General features: G+C 41.8%; 1 pseudogene across 1 annotated transcript; it reads left to right on the top strand.

Moving 5' to 3' along the window:
* Positions 1 to 6,690: 6,690 nt before the first annotated feature.
* Positions 6,691 to 9,095, top strand: LOC108299550 (annotated as a pseudogene). The gene has a single exon (XR_005198977.1). The product of XR_005198977.1 is annotated as an ATP-dependent RNA helicase DDX3X-like (transcript).
* Positions 9,096 to 23,163: the final 14,068 nt, after the last annotated feature.

The following is a 23,163-nucleotide window of genomic DNA, read 5'->3' on the forward strand; positions in this document are numbered from 1 at the left end:
TGCACTTGGCCATGTCATTGCTGTGCAGCTCAAAGCCTGATTCCTGGCACCTCCACATTCAGCCATAAAGCAATCAGTCCAATTTTAATACACATGCCACCAAATTGAACACCACAGCTATCTGTTGATAAAACTCCCTTGTAATCCTCTTCCAAACTTGTTATACAGCTTATAATGGAGACAAGTATACTCCCAATATACTGGCAGACAATATACTGCAAAGGGTATTACCTGAAGACAGTGTATTAGTCAGGTTCTCCAGAGAAACAGACCTAGTAAGAAACTTAGCGAGATCTCTAGAAAAAGATTTGGTAAGAAAGGTTGGTCCATGAGATTATGGAGGCTGAGAAGTCTCACAATCTGCTGTCTGCAAGCTGGAGGCCAGGAAAGTTGATGGTGTAATTCCAGCCTGAGTGTGAGGGCATCAGAACCAGGAGTGCTCATGCCCAAGGGCAGAAGATAGATGTTCCAGCTCAAGCAGAGAGTGAATTCACCTTTCCTCCACCTTTTTTTTCTAGCAGGGCCCTCAATAGATTAGATGATGCTCAGCCACTTTGGTGAGGGCTGATCTTTCCTCAGTCTACTGATTCGAACGCTAATGTTTTTGGGAAACATCTTCACAGACACAGCCAGAAATAATGCTTTACCAGCTATCTGAGCATCCCTGAGCCCAGTCAAGTTGACACATGAAATTAACCATTACAAACGGGCAGATAAGTGAAAAGAGAGAGAGAGACAATGAGAGAGAAAGCCCTTAGGAAGAGGAAACACTCAGAACTTCTAATTAAAATTCAGAATAGTATTGTTCTCTGTCTTCTAATTTTTCTAGTTCCAGGAGTTAGGCAGGAGTGTCATCAGCAAAAAGAGCCATCCCAGGCCTGTGAAGCTCTGTGGGTCCACCCAGTAGCCATGGGAAGACCTGTGCAGCTTGCTTTTCCAGGAGAGAGAGAATATACTACCCCAAGGGTGCTGCCAGATTCCCCAGGAGCCAGAGAAGTGCCAGCTCTGAACTCCAGTGACCCAGTGCAAGAGCCTCAGAGCCCAACGCAACCTAACTTGCAATCCCAACTAATACTTGGATGAGCTCCCAAATATCTGAGTCTCTTTTTTTTTTTCCCCCAAGATGGAGTCTGGCTCTGTCGCCCGGGCTGGAGTGCAGTGGCGTGATCTTGGTTCACTGTAACCTCCACTTCCCAGGTTCAAGAGACTGTTCTGCTTCAGCCTCCCAAGTAGCTGGGATTACAGGTGCCGGTACCACGCCCAGCTAATTTTTTCTATTTTTAGTAGAGACGGAGTTTCACCATGTTGGCCAGGCTGGTCTCAAACGCCTGACCTCACGTGATCCACCCACCTCGGCCTCCCAAAGGGCTGGGATTACCGGCATGAGCCATCACGCCGAGCCATATCTGGGTCTTAATATTCCAACCTGCAAACTGTGAATCCTAGAAAATGTAAATAATAGCATGGGATGGTGACTGTGAGAATTAAGAAAGACAATGTATGTAAAGCACCTGGCATGTGTCTGGATGCTCTCAAAAATGCTCTCAGTAGTTTACTTTCTGTCCTGCCTTACAAACTTCCTGATCTTCCAGTATGTCCTTTCTCAGTTATTCATTTGGCCACACTCAACAGGAAAATCTTCACACTCCCCTGAAAGCTATCAGCTGACACTGAAGGATGCTTTATCTCCAGGGCAGATCTTCATGATACTCAAAATTTAGTTTACTCTGGATTCACCTGTTGAATTCTAGCATATGAAAGACACCCAATAATAGATGCCCACTATTTACTATGATAATTCTTTTTTTTTTTTTTTTTTTTATACACATTTTCAGCCCCACAGTGGTTACCTGCTAAGACACCCAAGTAGAATTCCAGTTTTTCTTTTCTTTTCTTTTTTTGAGACTGGGTCTTGCTCAGTCACCCAGGTTGGAGCGCAGTGGCACAATCCCTGCTCATTGCAGACTCAAACTCCTCAGCTCAAGCAATCCCTCCACCTCAACCTCCTAAGTAGCTGAGACTACAGGCATTCAACACCACACTTAGCTAATTTTTAAAATTTTTTGTAGAAAGAAGGTATCACTTTGTTTCCCAGGCTGGTCTTGAACTTCTGGCTTCAAGTAATCCTCTGACCTCAGCCTCCCAAAGTGCTGGGATTACAGGCATAAGCCACCACGCCCAGCCCATGTTACCTCTTTTATCAAAGAGGTATTATCTTAAATGGTCTTTGGTATTTATTCAATTTTTTATTATGTTTTAATATTTTTATACATTTATTTTTTACACATTTATATAATATTCATTATAATTTATATTTATTTCATGTGTTTTCCTATATTTATCTTTTCATTACGTTTTAAATTTCCAAATACACACATAAGTAGAATACTAAAGAGAACCACTTTGAGCCCATCTCTAGTTTTAGCAGCTATCAACAATTTAGTATTCTTGTTTTATTTATCAGTCCTCCACTTATATTGCTGTTGTGTTACTGGGGCACATCCCTAGGCATCTCTTTCTACCACCATATACTTCAGGATACATCACTCACAAAGAACATTTGCTTACATAACCATGATTCCATCATCACACCTGTAGTATAATAAAGCTATCTGGTACCCTGTTTCTTGGCACAAAACTCATAAAATCTTTAGAATTTCCTGAACGACAGGAATGTCTTTTGTTATTCATAAAGCAGTTCTTTAGATCACACCTGAGTTTATGCTAATGAAGTATCTGGAAAGGGGTAGACTGAAGAGTAAGTGCTATAAAAACACTTGAATAATGAAATCTGATGAGCTTCCAGGTTGGGGAATACATCAAGGTGCTGGGAGGGTGGCATGCCCAGACAGGGAAGAGAAGAGACATGAACCACTCTCCTGCCTCATACCTTGCCCTCTGCACCTCTTCTCTTTAGTTTTCTAGAGCTGCATCCTTTATAAAAAACCACTAAACATAAGTAAAGTGTTTCCCTCAATTCTGTGAGCCATTGTAACAAACTATCAAACTTGCTATGGGAACCTCCAATTTACAGCTGGTCATTCAGAACTGCAGGAGCCCCAGACGTGCGATTAACATCTGAAGAAGGGCCAATCTTGAGGAACCAAGCCCTTTAACTTATGTGATCTGATGCTAACTTCAGGTAGATAGTCTCAGAATTAGACTAAGTTGCCGTACACCCAGCTGGAGTCCAAAGAGTTGAACAATTGCTTGATGTGGCGGGGAAAAAACCCACACATCTAGTGTCAGAAGTGTTGTGTGAATATAAACATCATGTTTCCTCAATCCCCAATAAAAAAGTTAACACTGTTGATGGGAGTATGAATTAGTTTGACCATTGTGGAAGACAGAGTGGCGATTCCTCAAGGATCTAGAACTAAAAATACCATTTGACCCAGCAATCCCATTACTGGTTATATACCCAAAGAATTAGAAACCGTTCTACTACAAAGACACACGCACACGTATGTTTACTGCAGCACTGTTCACAATAGCAAAGACTTGGAACCAACCCAAACGCCCGTCAATGATAGACTGGATAAAGAAAATTTGGCACATATACACCATGGAATACTATGCAGCCATGAAAAAAGGTTGAGTTCATGTCCTTTGCAGGGACACAGATGAAGCTAGAAATCATCATTCTCAGCAAACTGACACAAGAACAGAAAACCAAACACTGCTTGTTCTCACTCATAAGCGGTTGTTGAATAATGAGAACACATGTACACAGGGAAGGGAACATCACACACTAGGGCCTGTTGGGGGTAGCGGGGATAGAGGAGGGATAGCAGGGGATGGGGGAATTGGGGAGGGATAACATTAGGAGAAGAACCTAATGTAGATGACAAGGGGATGGATGCAGCAAACCACCATGGCATGTGTATACCTATATAACAATTCTGCACGATCTGCACATGTACCCCAGAACTTAAAATATAATAAAAATGTTAAAAAAAATTTTTAATTAACACTAATCCCTTACTATCATTGGATACCCAGTCTATACTAATATTCTCGCAATTGTCTCAAAAGTATCTTCGGCCAGACAAGGTGACTCATGCCTGTAATCCCAGCACTTTGGGAGACTAAGGCAGGTGGATCACCTGAGGTCAGGAGTTCAAGACCAGCCTGGTCAACACGGTGAAACACTGTTTCTACTAAAAATACAAAAATTAGCTGGGTGTGGTGGAACAAGCCTATAATCCCAGGTACTCGGCAGGATGAGGCAGGGGAACTGCTTAAACCCAAGAGGCAGAGGTTGCAGTGAGCCAAGATTATACCATTGCACTCCAGCCTGGGTAACAAGAGCGAAACTCTGTCTCAAAAAAAAAAAAAAAAATAGTATCTTGGTTGTTTGTTGGAACCAGGAATCCTCAGCACTTGACTGATATCCCTTAAGAATTTCTTAATCTTGGCTCACACCTATAATCCCCAGCACTTTGAGAGGCCGAGGCAGGTGGATCACGAGGTCAACAGATCGAGACCATCCTGGTCAACATGGTGAAACCCCATCTCTACTAAAAAATACAAAAATTAGCTGGACATGGTGGCGCATGCCTATAGTCCCAGCTACTTGGGAGGCTGCGGCAGGAGAATTGCTTAAACCCAGGAGGCGGAGGTTGTGGTGAGCTGAGATCGCGCCATTGCACTCCAGCCTAGGTAACAAGAGTGAAACTCCATCTCAAAAATCACATAATTTCTTAATCTGTAATGGTTCCTGAAGTAGCCATGGAGCGGCATCCCCGAGATATCCTTCAAGAAGAACCTGCGGCCAACTGCAAGGCATGGGGTCAGCAGACAGCCTCCAGCTCTCAGCTCCTTCAATGTCAGCATCAGCTACGGAGCACTGAGGTCACACCTTTCTCTGAGCAACCGACATTCAGTGACCCAGGAGGGAGGGGTAAAAAGGTTCAGCTTTTGGCCTGACACAGAACAACTCTGATCAACAATATTTGCTCACAGAGCCACTCTCGGTTTGCTAAGGTTTTGCCAGGCCTGCATCGCAATGGGTCTTTTCCCACTAGCCCTCCCTTTATAGGCACTGCTCCTTACCAATCTTCCTGCACCCAAACCGTGTGTCGGCATCTGCTTCCAGAGAATCCAATTTGCAACAGTTCTCATCCCTTTCTTTTCGTGCCCTTGTTAAAGAAACTAGGACTGACTTTATATTTAAAACACGAGTTTCAGCATTCCCATCATTTCTCAAGATTGAAAATTATAAGCTAAACATTCTCATTTTCACTAATAGGAATTTCTAATCATTTAATCAAAAGAAATTAAAGATAAATACAATATAAAGTCTCATTTTATCCTCTATAATAGGTAAACCTTATCAGATCCATTTTCATAAAATTGCTGATATCATCAAAATAAACCACAATAAGCCAGGCACAGTGGCTCATGCCTATAATCCCAACACTTTGGGAGGCCAAGGTAGGAGGATCACTTGAAGTCAGGAATTTGAGAATAGCCTGGACAACACAGTAAGACCTTGTCTCTACAAAAAAAATTTAAAAACTAGCTATAGTAGGGCACACCTGCAGTCCTAACTACTCATGAAGCTGAGGCAGGAGGATAGCTTCAGCCCAGGAGTCTGAGGCTGCAGTGAGCTATGATTGCACCACTGCACTTCAGCCTGGGCATAGAGCAAAACCCTACCTCAGAAAACAAAAAATACAAATAATTTTTCAAAGCCACAACAGAAGTCTAGGTTTATCTATGTAATGATAAAGGAGTCAATTCAGCACGGGGATATAATAATTGTAAGCATATATGCACTAAACACTGAAGCATCTAGATGTATAAAGCAAATATTAGAGTTAAATTATATTAAACCCCAATATAATAATGGCTGTAGACTTCAACACCCCTCTTTCAGCATTGGACAGATCTTCCAGACAGAAAATCAACACAGAAACATTAGATTTAATCTATGTTATAGCATAAATGGACCTAATAGATATTTACAGACATTTTGTCCAATAGCTCCAGAATACACATTTTTTTCATCAGCATATATATCATTCTCGAGGATAGATCATGTATTAGGTCACAAAACCAGTCTTAAAACATTCAAAAAAAACTGAAATAATATTCTCTGACCACAATGGAATAAAACTAAAAATTAATAACAAAATTAAGTCTCCTAAAAAGGAATTTGGGAGACTATACGAACACATGGAAATTGGAAAATATGCTCCTGAATGACCAGTAGGTCAATGAAGAAATTAAGGAAATTGAAAAATGTTATAAAAAACAACAGGAAATACGAATGAGCCCTAGGTTAGCATTTTCAGGCCTCCTACGTGGCAGAAAGCGGGAGAAGCAAGTTCTCGCGAAATCTCAAGAACTCCGAGGCCGAGACTAGGGTTTTAGCAGAGAGCAGAAATATACCTCAATAGAACTAGGACAGCATTCAGCGCCCTGAGCTCCAAGGTTGGACGACAAAGGGTGACTGGACTGAGGAGGAAATCCCGAGAGGTTAGGCCCAAGGGAGCGCGCAGGAGCGAGGCAGAAGTTGCCGCGGCGGGGATTGCGGCGTGAGAGGGAGGGCACACGTTGTACGCGCTGACGTGATGACGTAGCAGGCGTTCGAGCGGGTGTATTAGATCCGTGGCCGCGCCGCTCCAGAGCTACTGCTCCCGTGAGAGGGCCTTGACGGTGGAGTAAACACTCGCTCAGCAACGGAAGACTTGGAGTTCTCGGTACTCTCCAGGGATGAGTCATGTGGAGATGGAAAATGCACTCGGGCTGGACCAACAGTTTGCAGGCCTAGACCTGAACTCTTCAGATAATCAGAGTGGCGGAAGTACAGCCAGCAAAGGGCACTATATTCCTCCTCATTTAAGGAATCAAGAGGCTACTAAAGGTTTCTACGATAAAGAGTTCAGGGTGGAGATCTAGCAAAGATAAGGATGCATATAGCAGTTTTGGATCTTGTAGTGATTCAAGCAGTAGTGAAGTCTAGCTTCTTCAGTGTTCATGGAAGTGGATCGAGGGGAAGGTTTGATAATCATGGACAGAGTGATTATGACGGCCTTGACAGCCGTGGTGACAGAAGTGGCTTTGGAAAATTTGGACGTGGTGGAAACAGTTGCTGGTGTGGCAAATCAGATGAAGATGATTGGTCAAAACCACTCCCACCAAGTGAACGCTTGGAACAGGAACTCTTCTCTGGAGGCAACACTGAGATTAATTTTGAGAAATATGATGACATTCCAATAGAGGCAACAAGCTGCAACTGTCCTCCACATACTGAAAGTTTCAGTCATGTTGAGATGGGAGAAATTTTCATGGGAAACATTGAGCTTACTCATACTCACCTGACTTCAGTGCAAATGCATGCTATTCTTATTATTAAAGAAAAAAGAGATTTGATGGCTTGTGCCCAAACAAGGTCTGGAAAACCTGCAGCACTTCTCTTGCCCATCTTGAGTCAGAGTTATTCAGATGATCCAGGCAAGGCTTTGAGCGCCATGAAGGAAAATGGAAGGTATGGGCACTGCAAGCAATACTCAATCTTCTTGGTATTAGCACCAACAAGAGAGTTGGCAATACAGATCTGTGAGGAAGCCAGAAAATTTTCATACCGATCTGGAGTTTGTCCTTGGGTAGTTTATGGTGGTGCCAATATTGGTCAGCAGATTCTAGACTTGGAACGTGGATGCCACTTGTTAGTAGCCACTCCAGGATGTCTAATGGATATGATGAAAGAAGAAAGATTAGATTCGACTTTTGCAAATACTTGGTGTCAGATGAAGCTGATCGGATGTTGGATATGGGGTTTGAGCTTCAGATACACAGAATAGTTGAACAGATGCTATGCCTCCAAAGGGTGTCCACCACACTATGATGTTTAGTGCTACTTTTCGAAAATACAGACGCTGACTCGTGATTTCTTTAATGAATATATCTTCTTGGCTGTAGGAAGAGTTGGCTCTACCTCTGAAAACATCATGCACAAGTAGTTTGGGCAGAATAATCAGACAAATGGTCATTTCTGCCTGACCTCCTAAATGCAACAGGCAAGGATTCACTGACCTTAGTGTTTGTGGAGACCAAAAAGGGTGCAGATTCTCTGGAGGATTTTTTATGCCATGAAGGATACGCATGTGCAAGTATCCATGGAGATAGGGAAGAGGCCCTTCACCAGTTCCACTCAGGAAAAGGCTCAATTCTAGTGGCTACAGCAGTAGCAGCAAGGGGACTGGACATTTCAAATGTGAAACATGTTATCAATTTTGACTTGCCAAGTGATACTGAAGAATATGTACATCACATTGGTCATACAGGACGTGTAGGGAACCTTGGCCTGGCAACCTTATTCTTTAACTAGAGGAACATAAATATTAATAAGAATTTGTTGGTTCTTCTTGTTGAAGCTAAACAGGAAGTGCCATCTTGGTTAGAAAACATGGCTTATGAACACTACGAGGGTAGCAGTTGTGTATGTCCTAAGAGTCTCAGATTTAGTGAAGTGTTTGGTGCCAGAGACTACCAACAAAGTAGCAGTGACAGCAGTTCCAGCTTCAGCAGCAGCCCCACAAGCAGCAGCCACAGTGGCAGAGGTGGCCACAGCAGCAGCAGAGGATTCGGTGGAGGTGGCTATGGAGGCTTTTACAACAGTGATGGAGATGGAGGAAATTATAACTCCCATGGGGTTTACTGGTGGGGTAACTGAGCCTGCTTTGCAGTAGGTCACCCTGCCAAACAAGCTAATATGGAAACCATATGTAATTTAGCCAGACTATACCTCATGTAGTATCAAGAACTCGCAGTACATTACCACCTGTGATTTTCCACTGAAATTTTTTTAAGGGAGCTCAAGTTCACAAGAAGAAATGAAAGGAACAATCAGCAGCCCCATTCAGAAGGTGGTTTGAAGACTTCATTGCTATAGTTTTGATTAACTCCCCTCCCGCCTACCCCAATCCCAAACTGCATTTATAATTTTGTGACTGAGGATCATTTGTTTGTTAATGTGCTGTGCCTTTAACTTTAGACTTTTTATTTTGATTCCTGTTGGCTCAGTAATACTCAAGATGTCAATTGTTTTGACAAAATTAATTTGCTGAACTTGAGCTAATATCAAACCTTGGCACACGTGTATGATACAACTTAACAGGAATCATCAATTCATCGTTAAATATAAGGAAAAACTTATACAGTAACCTGGATTAGGGCTTTTGATACTTGTACTTTGAGGGAAAACAAACAGCAAACGTATTGAAGCATATTAGTGGAATTAGTAAGTTGAAGTTCTGACTTGCTCACTCTATCCTGGATAGGTATTTAGAAACTGATAGTCTTTAAACAAGCCATTTCAATCATGATGAGGTGATGTATGAATACAAGCATACATTCGAAGCACTGTTTTCAAAGTCGATGCAAGTAAATACGGCAATTTCTCTTTCAACGTTTAGGTAGATCATTAATTAGTTAATGAGCTAGCCAAATGTGGGCATACTATTACAGGGAAAGCTTAAAGGTCTGATAGCTTAAAATAGGTTTTTAGGAGAATTCATCTACTTAGACTTTTTAAATGCCTGCCATAAATGAAATTGAAATGGTAGAATGGCTGATCACAGCAATGACCAGCACTCATTAGGGCCCTGGATAATTTTTTATCTAATAACACATGCTAGTGTTAATGTTTTTTGGTCTAGAGGGTATGAACAGAAAGAATTAATGCAGCAGCCTTTATTTTAAATGCCAATTCACATTACTCTGCCTAAGCTGCATTGAGATGTTAAACTGGCTTACTATAGGCTTTGTAAAAAATGGCTCCAGAAGAGTAACAAACTGAAATCTTTGAGATCACACGGGTTGGAAATGTGAATATAACTGTACAAGGTTTCAATTCTGCTCTACAGTGCAGATTTAGTTAGTTTTAGTTGCATAGGTTTCCATTGTATTTATAGTCCGTTCATGCTAAATCTGGCCAAAGATGAGCATTGTTCACCATTAAAATGCCTTTGCCACATTGCATTCTGGGCTAATTTTGTGTCCAGAATGCAGTGATCAAAATGCTCCATCTTTTTACAATGTATAGGAAGATAGCAAACATTTTCTGAAGTGCAATATATTTTCAAGTGTATTGTGCCTTGTTCTAAAACTATTATTAAGTAGGTGCACTTGACAGTATTGAGGTCATTTGTTATAGTGCTATTTCAATTAGTCTAGGTTTAGGCCCTTGTACATTTTGCCCATAACTTTTTACAAAATACTTCTTTTAGATTGCACGATCAGAGCATATATATATATATGTATATATATGTCTTGTGTACATGTCCTTAAACTTCCAATCTTATTTTGTTTCTTGGAGATTGTTGAATGCAGCTTGTCTAGGAAGGGGATAGGGCTAGATTCTAAAATTTATTTGGGACCATGGGAATGATAGTTGGGAAGAAAACTATTGCACATGACGGGTTTCTAGATACTTTTTGCTGTTAGTTTTATATAATACTTATTGAACATTTTGACAAATATTTATTTTTGTAAGCCTAAAAGTGATTCTTTGAAAGTTTAAAGAATCTTGACCAAAAGACAGTACAAAAACCCTGGCACTTGAATGTTGAATGTCATCATATGCATGAAATTATATATTTCAGGATAGTGTCAGCTTTCAGTGTTAAGTCATATTAAACTCTTAAGTCAAATTAAGCAGACCCAGATTTGGCAATGTAACCATAACTTTCCAATGTTATAAAAACAAAATTGGCGACTTGAAATTAAATCATGCCAAGGTTTTGATACACTTGTATATAAATAGCAATATAAAAGACTGAAAAAAGGACTACTTGGAATTATTTTCTGATACTTTAAAAAAAAATTTCTGTTTCTTCTAACCCTGTTTCTTCGTAATTTAAAAATTTTCTTCTAAAAAAAACAAATCCTTTTAAGACAGTGGATCCTGCATAAGGTACTTCCTGCCACGTCTCCTATGAGGAATACTTCTGAGCAACTGAGTAGCATCATAGTATGGTGCTATAAGCCCATGTTCTGGAGTCCAGCTGCCTGACTCCCATGCCTGCCCTATACTTGCTAGCTGTGTGACCCGAAGAAAGTTGCTTAGTCTCTCAGTCTCATTTTTCTCATTTTTAAAATGGGAATGACAATAAGAGCCCTGACCTATGCTAGCCACAAAATGTTCACCTCATACCTTTAATTCAAAATAATCCCAGACCCAAACCTAAATGGATAAAACTGCTAGAAGAAAACACTGGAGAACATCTTCATGACCTTGGGAAAGGCAAAAGACAAAAGCTATTTTTAAAAAATAGATTTAACTTCAGGAAAATTAAAAATTTATGCTTTTCATGGGACATTTTAAAAAAAAAAGATAAATCACAGGGAGAAAATATTCATAATATATTTATCTGATAAAGGACTTGTATCCATAATATCTAAATAATTAAAACTCTGGCCAGGCACAGTGGCTCACGCCTGTAATCCTGGCGCTTTGGGAGGCCAAGGCAGGCAGATCACTTGAGATCAGGAGTTCAAGACCAGCCTGGCCAACATGGTTAAACCCCATCTCTACTAAAAATACAAAAATTAGCCAGGCATGGTAGTGTATACCTGTAATCTCAGCTGCTTGGGAGGCTGAGGCACAAGAATTGCCATAACCTAGGAGGCAGAGGTTGCAGTGAGCTGAGATTGTACCGCTGCACCCCTGCCTGGGCGACAGAGTGAGACTCTGTCTCAAAAAAAAAAAAGATTTATTAAAACTCAGTAATAAGAAACAAAACTATTTTTAAAAGGCAAAAGATTTGAACAGATCCTTCGTAAGATAAGATATTGCATATGAATGACCAATAAGGACATGAAAAAATTCTCAACATCATTGCAAATTAAAACCACAATGGCATCCACTGCATACCTACTAATGGCTGAAACCAAACCCTGACAATATCAAGTATTAGAGAGAATGTAGATGTCTCTACATTCACACATGCAATGTATGTTTATACATTGCTGGTGAGAATGTAAAGTATGACTAATTTGGAAAACATTTTGAAAATTTACTAGAATTAAACACATATTACCCATATGACCCAGTAGCTCTACTCCTAAGTATTCACTCAGAAATTATTTGTTCATACAAAGATATGCAAATGAGTATTCATAGCAGCTTTACTCGTAAGCGTTAAAACCAAAGACAACCCAAATGTCTGTCAAAAAGTAAATGGATAGTGTATCTTTATAACAGATAATTATACTCAACAACAAAAGAGAAACAAACTCCCAATACATACAATATGAATGAATCTCAAAGCATTATGCTGAGTGAACGAGTGCATTCCATATGACTCCATTTACATAAAATCTATAAAAGGAAAATTTAAATACAAAGACAGAAAACAGACCGCTGGATTCTTGGACCCAGGATTGGCAGATGCTCACTGGAAAGAGAACAAGAAAACTTTTGAGGGATAGTGACAATGTTTTATATCATTTTTTTTTTTTTTTTTGAGACAGAGTTTTGCTCTTGTCACCCAGGCTAGAGTGCAATGGCACAATCTCGGTTCACTGCAACCTCTGCCTCCTGGGTTCAAGCAATTCTCCTGCCTCAGCCTCCCGAGTAGCTGGGATTAAAGGTGCCTGCCACCACACCTGGCTAATTTTTGTCTTTTTAGTAGAGACGGGCTTTACCATGTTAACCAGGCTGATCTCAAATTCCTGACCTCAGGTGATCTGCCTGCCTCAGCTTCCCAAAGTGCTGGAATTACAGGCATAAGTCATTCCACCCAGCCTGGAAATGTTTTATATCTTTATTGTGGTGTTGGTTGCAAAGACATATATTTTTGTTCAAAACTCAGCATTAACCTCCAAATACATCTCAACACCTCCATCTCCCTCATCATTGCCATATGCAAATGGCTGTCAACTTCTGACAATTCTGCTACTGCGCATCAATTAAATTTGGGTGGTCCTCTCTAGTCCCACTTCTGATTTTGTGAAAGTTGTCAGAATCAAAATGGAGTCAGTGCGTCAGACTCTAGCAACAAAAAAAACACACAGAAGGCAAGTGGCTCATGCCTGTAATTCCAGCACTTTCCAATGCAAGAGGCTCACTTGAAGCCTCAAGACCAGTGTGGGAAACATAGTGAGACGCCATCTTTACAAAAAATTAAAAATTAGCACATGGCGGTACACACCTGCAGTCCCAGCTACTTGGGAGGCAGTGATGGAAGGATCGCTTGAGCCCAGGAGGTTGAGGCGACAGTGAGATGTAATTGCACCATTGCACTCCAGTCTGGATGACAGAGGAAGACTCTGTCTCAAAAAATAAATAAATACATACATACATACAAACATACAGCAAATAAATAAATAAAACCGGGAGGTTAAGAAGGGAGGGCTGTCATGCACACATACCTATGATAATAACTATTACAAAGACTCTCTCAAGGGCTTTATGCACACATGACTGTAACCAAAATTTTTGCCAAGGACTTTCCAAACTGCAGCTTGCAACATGAGGCACAAGGACGGCTAGCTGGATGCACAAGAACACTTGCCTGACACACTGTCTCCACTAATGAACTAGTGCAAACTCCTGAGATGAGCCTCTGTAACCATTGTTCTCTTTGTTTCAAAACAAATTACCTGCCCTTCTCTCTTTTGCCTTCAAAATCTTCCCCCTGCCTGAACCTCTTTGGACAGATCTGTGGTCCCCAAAGCCCACACATTCTGCATTTACAAATCCCCTGCGCACTCCCGAATAAATCTTTGGATAAGTATTTGGATATCTTTGGAGAATCTCCTTCTGTTTGTTATTTAGGTTGACACCTTCATCCTCCCTTAACTAGATTTTAGCTGCTGTTCCACCTGCCTCCAGTCTCTTACCTTGAGTCCATCTTCCCTCCAGGGAAATCTTTTTTTTTTCTTTTTTCAAAATATATAATCAATTTTTTTTTGGGGGGGGGGACGGAGTTTCGCTCTTGTTACCCAGGCTGGAGTGCAATGGCGCGATCTCGGCTCACCACAACCTCCGTCTCCTGGGTTCAGGCAATTCTCCTGCCTCAGCCTCCTGAGTAGCTGGGATTACAGGCACGCGCCACCATGCCCAGCTAATTTTTTGTATTTTTAGTAGAGACGGGGTTTCACCATGTTGACCAGGATGGTCTTGATCTCTTGACCTCGTGATCCACCCACCTCGGCCTCCCAAAGTGCTGGGATTACAGGCGTGAGCCACCGCGCCCGGCCATATATATAATCAATTTTTAACTTGTTTACTTTGCTTCAGCCTTTCTGGGGCAGGACAGGGAAATCCTTAAAAACACAAATCTCCTCCTATTTCTTCCCTGCTGCAATCTGTCAATGTTTTGCCAACGCTGACAGGTTAAAGCACAAATCCTCAATTTAAGTTTTTAAAAGCCTAGACTCTACCTATTTTTTCAGCCTTATTTTATACTTCTTTCCTCCACACCCATCACCCACAAAATACATATGCATACCTGCTTCCCTCACACCCACATTATCCTATCACCATACTGAATTCCTTGATAATCCGCAAAGACGCTTTTCTTTGTCATGTCTCTCCTCTATCCCCTAAACATTCATTTCTCTTAAGAAACATATTTCTCTCACTTCTAGAGGCTGGGAAGTCAAAGACCAAAGTGCACATCTGGTGTCGGTGACAACCCTCTTTCTGCAAAGCAGACAGTTCTTCTTGTTTTGTCCTGGTGTGCTGGGGAGCAGAGAGAGAGGAAGCAATCTATACATGTCTCTTCTTATAATGGCATTAATCCCATTGATATGAGGACTCCACCTTCAATACCTAATTACCTCCCAAAGGCCCCACCTCCTAAAACCATTGTGAACAAATCGCAGGCGATGGGCTCAGGTTGCTCCCCAAAAGGATGTGCTCTTCCAGGCCCTTGGTCCCTCACTCCCCCAAGAATGGGGGAGAGGACCCCACCAAGCATGGTGAGCTCGTTCAAGTAAATATCGGACCCCAAAGAGTTTTGCAGAAAGTGATTTATTTAGGCAGAGAGAGAAAAAGAAATAGAGTGAGTGAGCTCCCACACTGTTGTCGTGGGAGGGGATCCAGAGATGGAGTCCAAACAGATGAGAGAGAAGAAGACTTTTAACCTGGGAGTTAGTCCTGCCCTATTCAAGTTTTCTGTCCTATGAAAGGAGTTCCTTTAAACGTCCGCTGGAGCGACTGATATTTGATTTCTGGGCAGTCTATCTTCCCAAGGGCATGAAAGTGAAACAAAGACCTCTAAGCTCCCAGATGGAGATGTGAAAGAAAGCAAGTCAGGCCTGTCGCTGGGAAGTTCTTGCCTTTGAAACCACGCTCCCTTGTGGGCCCAGGAAGAGAAGTTAATTACATTCCCTCACCATCGCATTGGAGGTTATGGTTTCAACATTTTAAACTGGGAAGGGACACAAACATTCAGATTATAACAGCAATCAGGTGGCACAGGAGCCTAGAGAAGTGAGCAGGCCAGATCCTTAAGGGGCTTGATTTGGCATGCTAAGGAATTCAGACTTTGTCCTATAAGCAGCGGGAAGAAAATGCACAGCATGATGTCTCTGAACACAAGCAGAGGTTCCATTCTCCAGGACACAAAGATATAGAAATGCTCAACAGTTCATAATTGTTGGGTAGAAATGGTATTTTTGGTAGCAAATAGCAAAGCTCAGAACCCGCCATGGCAACTAGAAAACTGGATTACCAGAAAGAGGTTTGGAAAGACCAAACCTGGAATCACCCCACATGCTAAATAAATAGATTCAGTTTACCTCTCCTGAGGAAATGCAATCTCCTTGGCCAGGGGACAAAACCTGAGGGCAAGGAATAACCGGACCACACCTCAATTTACTACCTGAAATGAATTTAGTTGTGAGTTCCAACATCCATCCCGTAAATTTGCACAGCAAATTCAGGGCTATGCCTGTGCAGTACACAGAGGTCAAGGAGGGACTCAGGTTTATTCATTTACTCCATCAGTCATATGACATACATTTATTGAACACCTATTATGTGCAAGAAACTGAGACTCAAAAGTAGAGAGAAAAAAAAACCTCAGATTTGTTGCCTCCTCTCCAGAAGCTTACTGTCCAGCTGTTCAATAAGGAAAAAATGATTTAAGAGTGAAAAGTGTTGTGATATAATTACCCAGACTGAAAGTCAGGGTTCCAATAGGTAGTGAATTTTAAGCCAAGACCCAGAGGCTAAGAATGGCCTATTGCCTATCCTATTCGATTTTCTTAACTTTGCTAATTGATTTATAAAATTTTAAGAAACATTTTCTGGATATCAATTGTTTGTTATGGTAACTGAAAACATCTCTCAGACAGACACTTTTACCTTTATTAATGGTGTCTTTTTCTTTTGACAATAAAAGTTGGAAGTTTTTGTTGGTGGTGGTGGTGGTGTTGTCTGAAACAAGGTCTGGCTTTCTCCCCCAGGGCGGACTACAGTGGCACAATCCTGGCTCACTGCAACCTCTGCCTCCTGGGCTCAAGCTGTCCTCTCACCTCAGCCTCCTGAGAAGCTGGGACCACTGGTGCACACCACCATGCACAACTAATTTTTGTATTTTTAGTAGAGACAAGGTTTCGCCATGTTGCCCAGGCTGGTCTCAAACTCCTGAGCTCAAGTGATCCACCTGCCTCAGCCTCCCGAAGTGCTGGGATTACAGGTTTTTTGTTTCTTGGGTTTTTTTTCTTTTTNGCCTCAAAAAAAAAAAAAAATTGCAAAATAGTAGTTGAACTTTAGTTCACTACCAGTTGAATCAAAGTTGAAAGTTTTACACTGGTGACCTCTAGTGGTCTTGCAGTTAAAAAATTACTGCTAAGTACAAATATGAAGTAATTCTCACCTGCTGTTCCCCCCCATACAGAGTCTTGCTTTGTTGCCCAGGCTGGAGTGCAGTGGTGCAATCTTGGTGCACTGCAGCCTCCATCTCCTGGACTCAAGCAGTTCTCCTGCCTCAGCCTCCCAAGTAACTGGGATTACAGGCACATACCATGCCCAGCTAATTTTTGTATTTTTAGTAGGGATGTTGTTTCACCATGTTGGCCAGGGTGTTCTCAAACTCCTAGAGCTACTGATCTTGTGATCTGCCCACCTCGGCCACCCAAAGTGGTGAGATTACAGGCGTGAGCCACCATACCTGGCCTCAAATAATTCTTATGTGGATTTACATGCTGATTGTTGAATAAATTAAGACGATATGTAAAATGTCCTGCTGGGCATGGTGGGTCATGCCCCTAATCCCAGCGCTTTGGGTGGCCTAGGCAGGTGGATTACCTGAGGTCGGGAGTTCAAGACCAGCTTAGCCAGCATGGTGAAATCTCATCTTTACTAAATTACAAAAATTAGCCAGCTGTGGTGGCATGCACCTGTAGTCCCAGCTACTTGGGAGGCTGAGGTAGGAGAATCACTTGAGCCTGGGAGATGGAGGTTGCAGTGAGCCGAGATCATGCCACTGTGCTCCAGCCTGGGCAACAGAGTGGAATTCCGTCTCAAAAGAAAAAAATAAAATAAAATGTAGTCCTAAATGAACACCTTTTCCTGTATTCAAAGGAAGAAAGCTATCCTGAAAATCAACAATAATATTTCTTACCGTGAATTATGAACTGAAATTTTATTTGGAAACAAGTTTGTAAAAGTTAATTTTTGCCTTTGCATTACACTTCAGATCAATGTAATTAACAAAATTTGTTGAGTTGGACACATAAAAAATGAATTTTCTGTAGCCTGTTTTATTGAGACAACTGCACATTCCATTGCAAAACTTTTTTTTTGGCAGGGGGTAGGTCTTTGACCTTATCTTCACAATAAAAATACACTTTTAAAATCTTGCCTTTAATTTAGATTTTCTTTGATATCTCTCTCATCAGAGTTTTTTGTAGTTTTCTTCCTGTGCATTTATTTCGTGCTAAGGTAGATGGCACTGTGTCAAAATCTAAATATTTATTACTATTGTATACGGAAGTAGCGGACTTTTGTTTATTAATCTTGTTTCCCACAACCTTGCTATAATTGCCTTTTTTTTTTTTTTTTTTTTTTTTTTTTTCACTCTTACAAGGAATCAAAAGAAAGGCTGTCCTAGTAGTGTTACTTGGAACATCTATCTAATGTGCTAGAGTCATAGGGGTCTCCCAGGCATATTTGTTCAAGCCTAAACCTGGAGAAGTATCCTCTTCAAACAGGACTACTAGCTGCTCTTAGGCTCACGAAGTACTGACCGCCTAAGAAGGTAATCATGGCAGGCAGGATCCGGGACAGTGAATGCATGCTTTTACCTCTAGCTGGAGCCTCCTTCTGCTTCTCAGATGTTCACTGCTCTTGCTTCTCCCTTTTCTATGCCTCCCATTCCACATAGTTATACTGAAGCATAACTTATGCTAACACTTCATCCCCTGGATTACTTTAACAGAGAATAAAACATAAGGTAAGGAAATTAAGCTATTAGAGTAAAATTGCGGGTGTGAGCCTGGCCACCAATTCACCATTTTAGTGGGTTCAGACCACTAAAATTAAAACTGATCCGCATCAATAACTTAAAAGAAGCCTTAGCAGGTTGAGGGAAACCTAAGTGTGGGAGTGTGAAGATATGCCCAAACGATCATGATTTCTGGAGTTCCCTGAAAATGTGAGTCACCTACATGGCCATTGCTCTGTTTGAAGAGCCTCTGAGGGCTGCATTAGAATAAGGAAGTGAGCATGTTCTTTTTCTAGAAGTGAGCAAAGAATCAAATTCAAATGGCCTTCCAATTACCTTCTGAGACAAACGTTAAGGTAACATTTATAAGAACATTATGATATTTTCTAAACTTTGTAATCTCTATATGTTTGCCACTTGTGTTAAAGTATTATAATCCCCTGAGTAATCAACAGTAAAATCCCAAAAGTTTTAAAAGCCTGTAGGCTTCTTTTGAGGCCAAGGTAGGAGAGCTTCCCAACATAGCCTTAGAAAACGGGCACCGATGAGGAGATATGCACATTCAATTCTTTAGTGTTGTAAGGGGAAAGGTGTACTACGGGAAATCACTGTCTGTATAGAGAGTGTGATTTAATCTTCAGGAAGCTAAAACTACATAATGTGTTTTCCAAGATAGCTTTTCTGCATACAAACGCTCTCCCTTTTTTTTTTTTTTTTTTTGAGACGGAGGCTCACTCTGTCGCCCAGGCTGGAGAGCAGAGACGCGATGTCGACTCACTGCAACCTCCGTCTCCCCGGCTCAAGCAATTCTCCTGCCTCAGCCTCCTGAGTAGCTGAGAATACAGGTGTGTGCCACCAAGCCTGGCTAATTTTTTGTATTTTTAGCAGAGAGGGGGTTTCACTGCGTTAGCCAAGATGGTCTTGATCTCCTGAGCTCGTGATCTGTCCACCTCAGCCTCCCAAAGTGCTGGGATTACAGGCATGAGCCACCACGCCCAGCCACAAACTCTCTCCTTTTGATCCTTGCCATTTCTGTTAGCTAGGAGTCTGTGCTTGGGGCAAATGGAAGTGATGATGATGCTATTATATAATGCTGATGCTTACATAATAACTTAGTTGTGCAAGTTACCACAAAACTAGCAGCTTAAAACAACACAGACTTATTACTTCATCATTCTGTGGAGTCAGAAATCCGGTGAGCTCAACTAGTTCCACACTCAGACTCTTACAAATACAAAATCAAGTTGTCCATCTGCCTGGACTCTCCTCAGGAAGTCTTGGAGGGAAAATCCACTTCCAAGCTTCTTCAGGCCCCTGTTTCCTCACTGACTGCCAGACAGTGTTGCCTTTGGCTCCTAGGGGACTCTCTAGTTCTCCTCCTCACACACAAGTAAGGCTTTTGTCACCATTAAAAGTCTGAATATTAAACAGGTTCTTGAACTGGAGGCTCATATCTCTCTGCTTGTTTAACTTCCCCACCTGTCTCATCCCCAGTAGCTCTTCCAGGACTCCCTTTACCATGAAGCTCCCTGAGTTTTCTCAATTCAAACTTGGGCTTCTTTTCTTTAGCATGTTTACTTTTCTTTTTTTTTCTTTTTTTTTGAGATGGAGTCTTGCTCCAGGCTGGAGTGCAGTGATGTGATCACTGCAATATCCGCCTCCTGGGTTAAAGTGATTCTCCTGCCTCAGCCTCCCAAATAGCTGCGACTACAGGCACGTGCCACCACACCCAGCTAACTTTTTGTATTTTTAGTAGAGACAGGGTTTCACCATGTTAGCCAGGATGGTCTCGGTTACTTGACCTCATGATCTGCCCACCTTAGCCTCCCAAAGTGCTGAGGTTACAGGCGTGAGCCACCGCGCGGTGCATGTTTACTTTTCTAATGAAGACATCATGGACAGGGTAACTAGACAGGCAAGGCTTTCTATGTCTTTCTGGTGCTGTCTAAAATCACTTAATCGATTGCCCCTTTTAAGACATCTGTCTGCACCTCTGGGGTCATGATTTCCGTCATCTTCCTCCGGATTTGAAAAACCTGTTGGTGCTGAGCATAAGCATGATGCAAACCGATTGCTGAGTCAACACGGAACAAATGAAGCAAATAACCACAAGTAGCCTGAATATCAACATGAGCTTCATTCATGAACTACCATGGAACACATTTTGTTGTGGATAAGATTCATGCCCTGAAAGATGGGCAGGTGGTTTTTGCCCAGAACATTCTCAGTAATTAGTTTGAATTTTCTAAATGCAGTTTCATCATTCTCCAACTCAGCAAGGCTTACCTCAATATCACAGCCCTTGAAGCCAAGAGATGCAATTTTGGTTCCTTGTGTCCCTGGGACTAGAGTTTTACCAATATTTCTTAGGTTGAACATAGCTGGTGTTTCATATTGTACCAATCTTCTTAGAAAATGTTATCAACCGCTTTCTTCTTGGCTTCCTTTTTGCTGCCTTTTGTAAAGCATATTCTTGCCAACCACCATCGTGCTGCTCAGAGAGCCAAATGGGGCCAGTTCTTGCACGTGGCTTCCTACATCTCAGGGCTGGCAGTGCTGACGCAAATGCTTCTCATGCTTGGAAACCGACTTCCCTTTGCTGCATCAAAGGTCTGGCTGGCAGCAAAAGTCTTCTGCTCTTAAGCGATCATGTGATTAGACTGTGTCACCTGGACAATCTAGAGTAATATTCCCTGTCTTAAGGCCTATGACCTTGATTATAATTGCAAAGTCCCTTTTGCTGTGTAACATGTATTCACAGACTCTAGACTTAGGATGTGGGTGTCTTTGAGGGAACATCCTGTCCTGTCTACTATGCATAATGTGTCCTGTGTTTGTGCCACGTAGTCCTGGGTACTGTACATACGGCAACTGATTTAAACCTCACAAAAACCTTATGACTGGCACTTTGAATATCATAACCATCTTACAGATAGGGACTAAGGAAAATGCTTAAATAACTTGCCCAAGGTCATGCAATTTTTAACTATCACTGGTGAGCTTCTAATGTAGGGTGAGAGAGGGAGACCCTGTCTCAAAAGTAAATAAACAAATAAATAATTAGCATACAGGCTTTTCCATCTATGTAGAAACAGGACACAGAACTTCAGTCAGCTGTAGTATCTGTTCCCTTAAGAATGATGCATAATGGCTGGGTGTGGTGGCTCACACTTGTAATCCTAGCACTTTGGGAGGCTAAGGTGAGCAGATTGCTTGAGCCCAAGAGTTTGAGACTAACCTAGGCAACATGGCAAAACCCTGTCTCTACAAAAAATTAAAAAATTAGCTAGTCATGGTAGTGCTGGCCTGTAGTGCCCACTACTCAGGAGGCCGAGGTGGGAGGATCACCTGAGCCTGGGGAGGTCAAGGCTTCGGTGGGCCATGATCAGGCCACTGCACTACAGCCTAGGCAACAGAATGAGGCCTTGTGTCTAAATTTTTTTATAAATAGAATGGTGCATGATTTTTTAATAGTCCCAAGTTTAGAGACCAGCCTGGGCAGCATAGTAAAAAACTTTTAAAAATTAACTGGGCATGGTGGCACACGCCTGCAGTCCTAGCTATTCAGGAGGCTGAGGTAGGAGGATTGCTTGAGCCCAGGAGGTTGAGGCTGTGGCGACTCATGATCGCATCATTGCACTTCAGCCTAGGTGACAGAGTGAAACTCCAACTAAAAAAAAAAAAAAAGAAAAGAAAAGAAAGAAAAAAGGAAAAGAAAAAGAGGAGGAATCTCGGTTCCTGGTGACATCACTGAGTCATTGAATCTGACCAACCCTGAAGCCAGCCCTACCACTTACGTAAGACAATAAATCTCCTTACTCCATTTTCTGCTGCTGAAACAGAATACCACTGACTGGGTAAGTTATTTTAAAAAGAAGTTGGCCAAGCACAGTTGCTCATGCCTGTAATCTCGGTACTTTGGAAGGCTTGAGGTGGGAGGACTGCTTGAGCCCAGGAGTTTGAGACCAACCCGAGCAATGTGGTGAAACCCCAGTTCTACAAAATATTTTGTAAATAGTTGGGCACTGTGGCACATACATGTGGTCCCAGCTACTCAAGAGACTGAGACGGGAGAATCACTTGAGCCCAGAATGTTGAGGCTGCAGAGAGCCATGTTCATAGCACTGCACTCTAGCCTGGGTGACAGAACAAGACCTTGTCTAAATAAATAAATAAGAAGTTTATTTAGCTCACAATTCTGGAGACTGAGAAGTCCAAAAGCATAGCACCAGCATCTGGTGAGAGCCTTCTTGATGCATCATAAAATGACAGAAGGCATCACGTGACAAGAGGGAAAGTGCATGCATGTCAAGCCAGATCTCCCTTCCTCTTATAAAGCCGCCAGTCTCATTATGGGAGTCCTACCCTGACAGCCTTATCTAATTCTACACCCCTCCCAAAAGGCCTCACTTTCAATCAACCTATGAATTTTGAGATTAAGTTTCTAACACATGAAATTTGGCAGACACGTTCAAATCATAACATTAGTTTAGTCCATTTGAGTTGAGGTTTGTGTTACTTACATCTGAACACATCCTAGTACAAAAAGGAAAGGGTATTTATTCTAGTTTAAAAAGAGCAAAGAGAGTAACGAAACAGCATGGCCCCTAGAGGAGCTGTGGATGATTCATAGACTAGAGCATAGACAAGGAGGAAGGCCCTGCAAGGAATGAGGCTGGAGACGCAGTCAGTATATGGAGCTCCACATGCTAAATCACACTTACTTTATTCTTTTTTTTTTTTTTTTTTTTTT

This window comes from Cebus imitator, unplaced genomic scaffold (assembly GCF_001604975.1).
Source record: "Cebus imitator isolate Cc_AM_T3 unplaced genomic scaffold, Cebus_imitator-1.0 Scaffold22, whole genome shotgun sequence".
NCBI lineage: Eukaryota > Metazoa > Chordata > Mammalia > Primates > Cebidae > Cebus > Cebus imitator.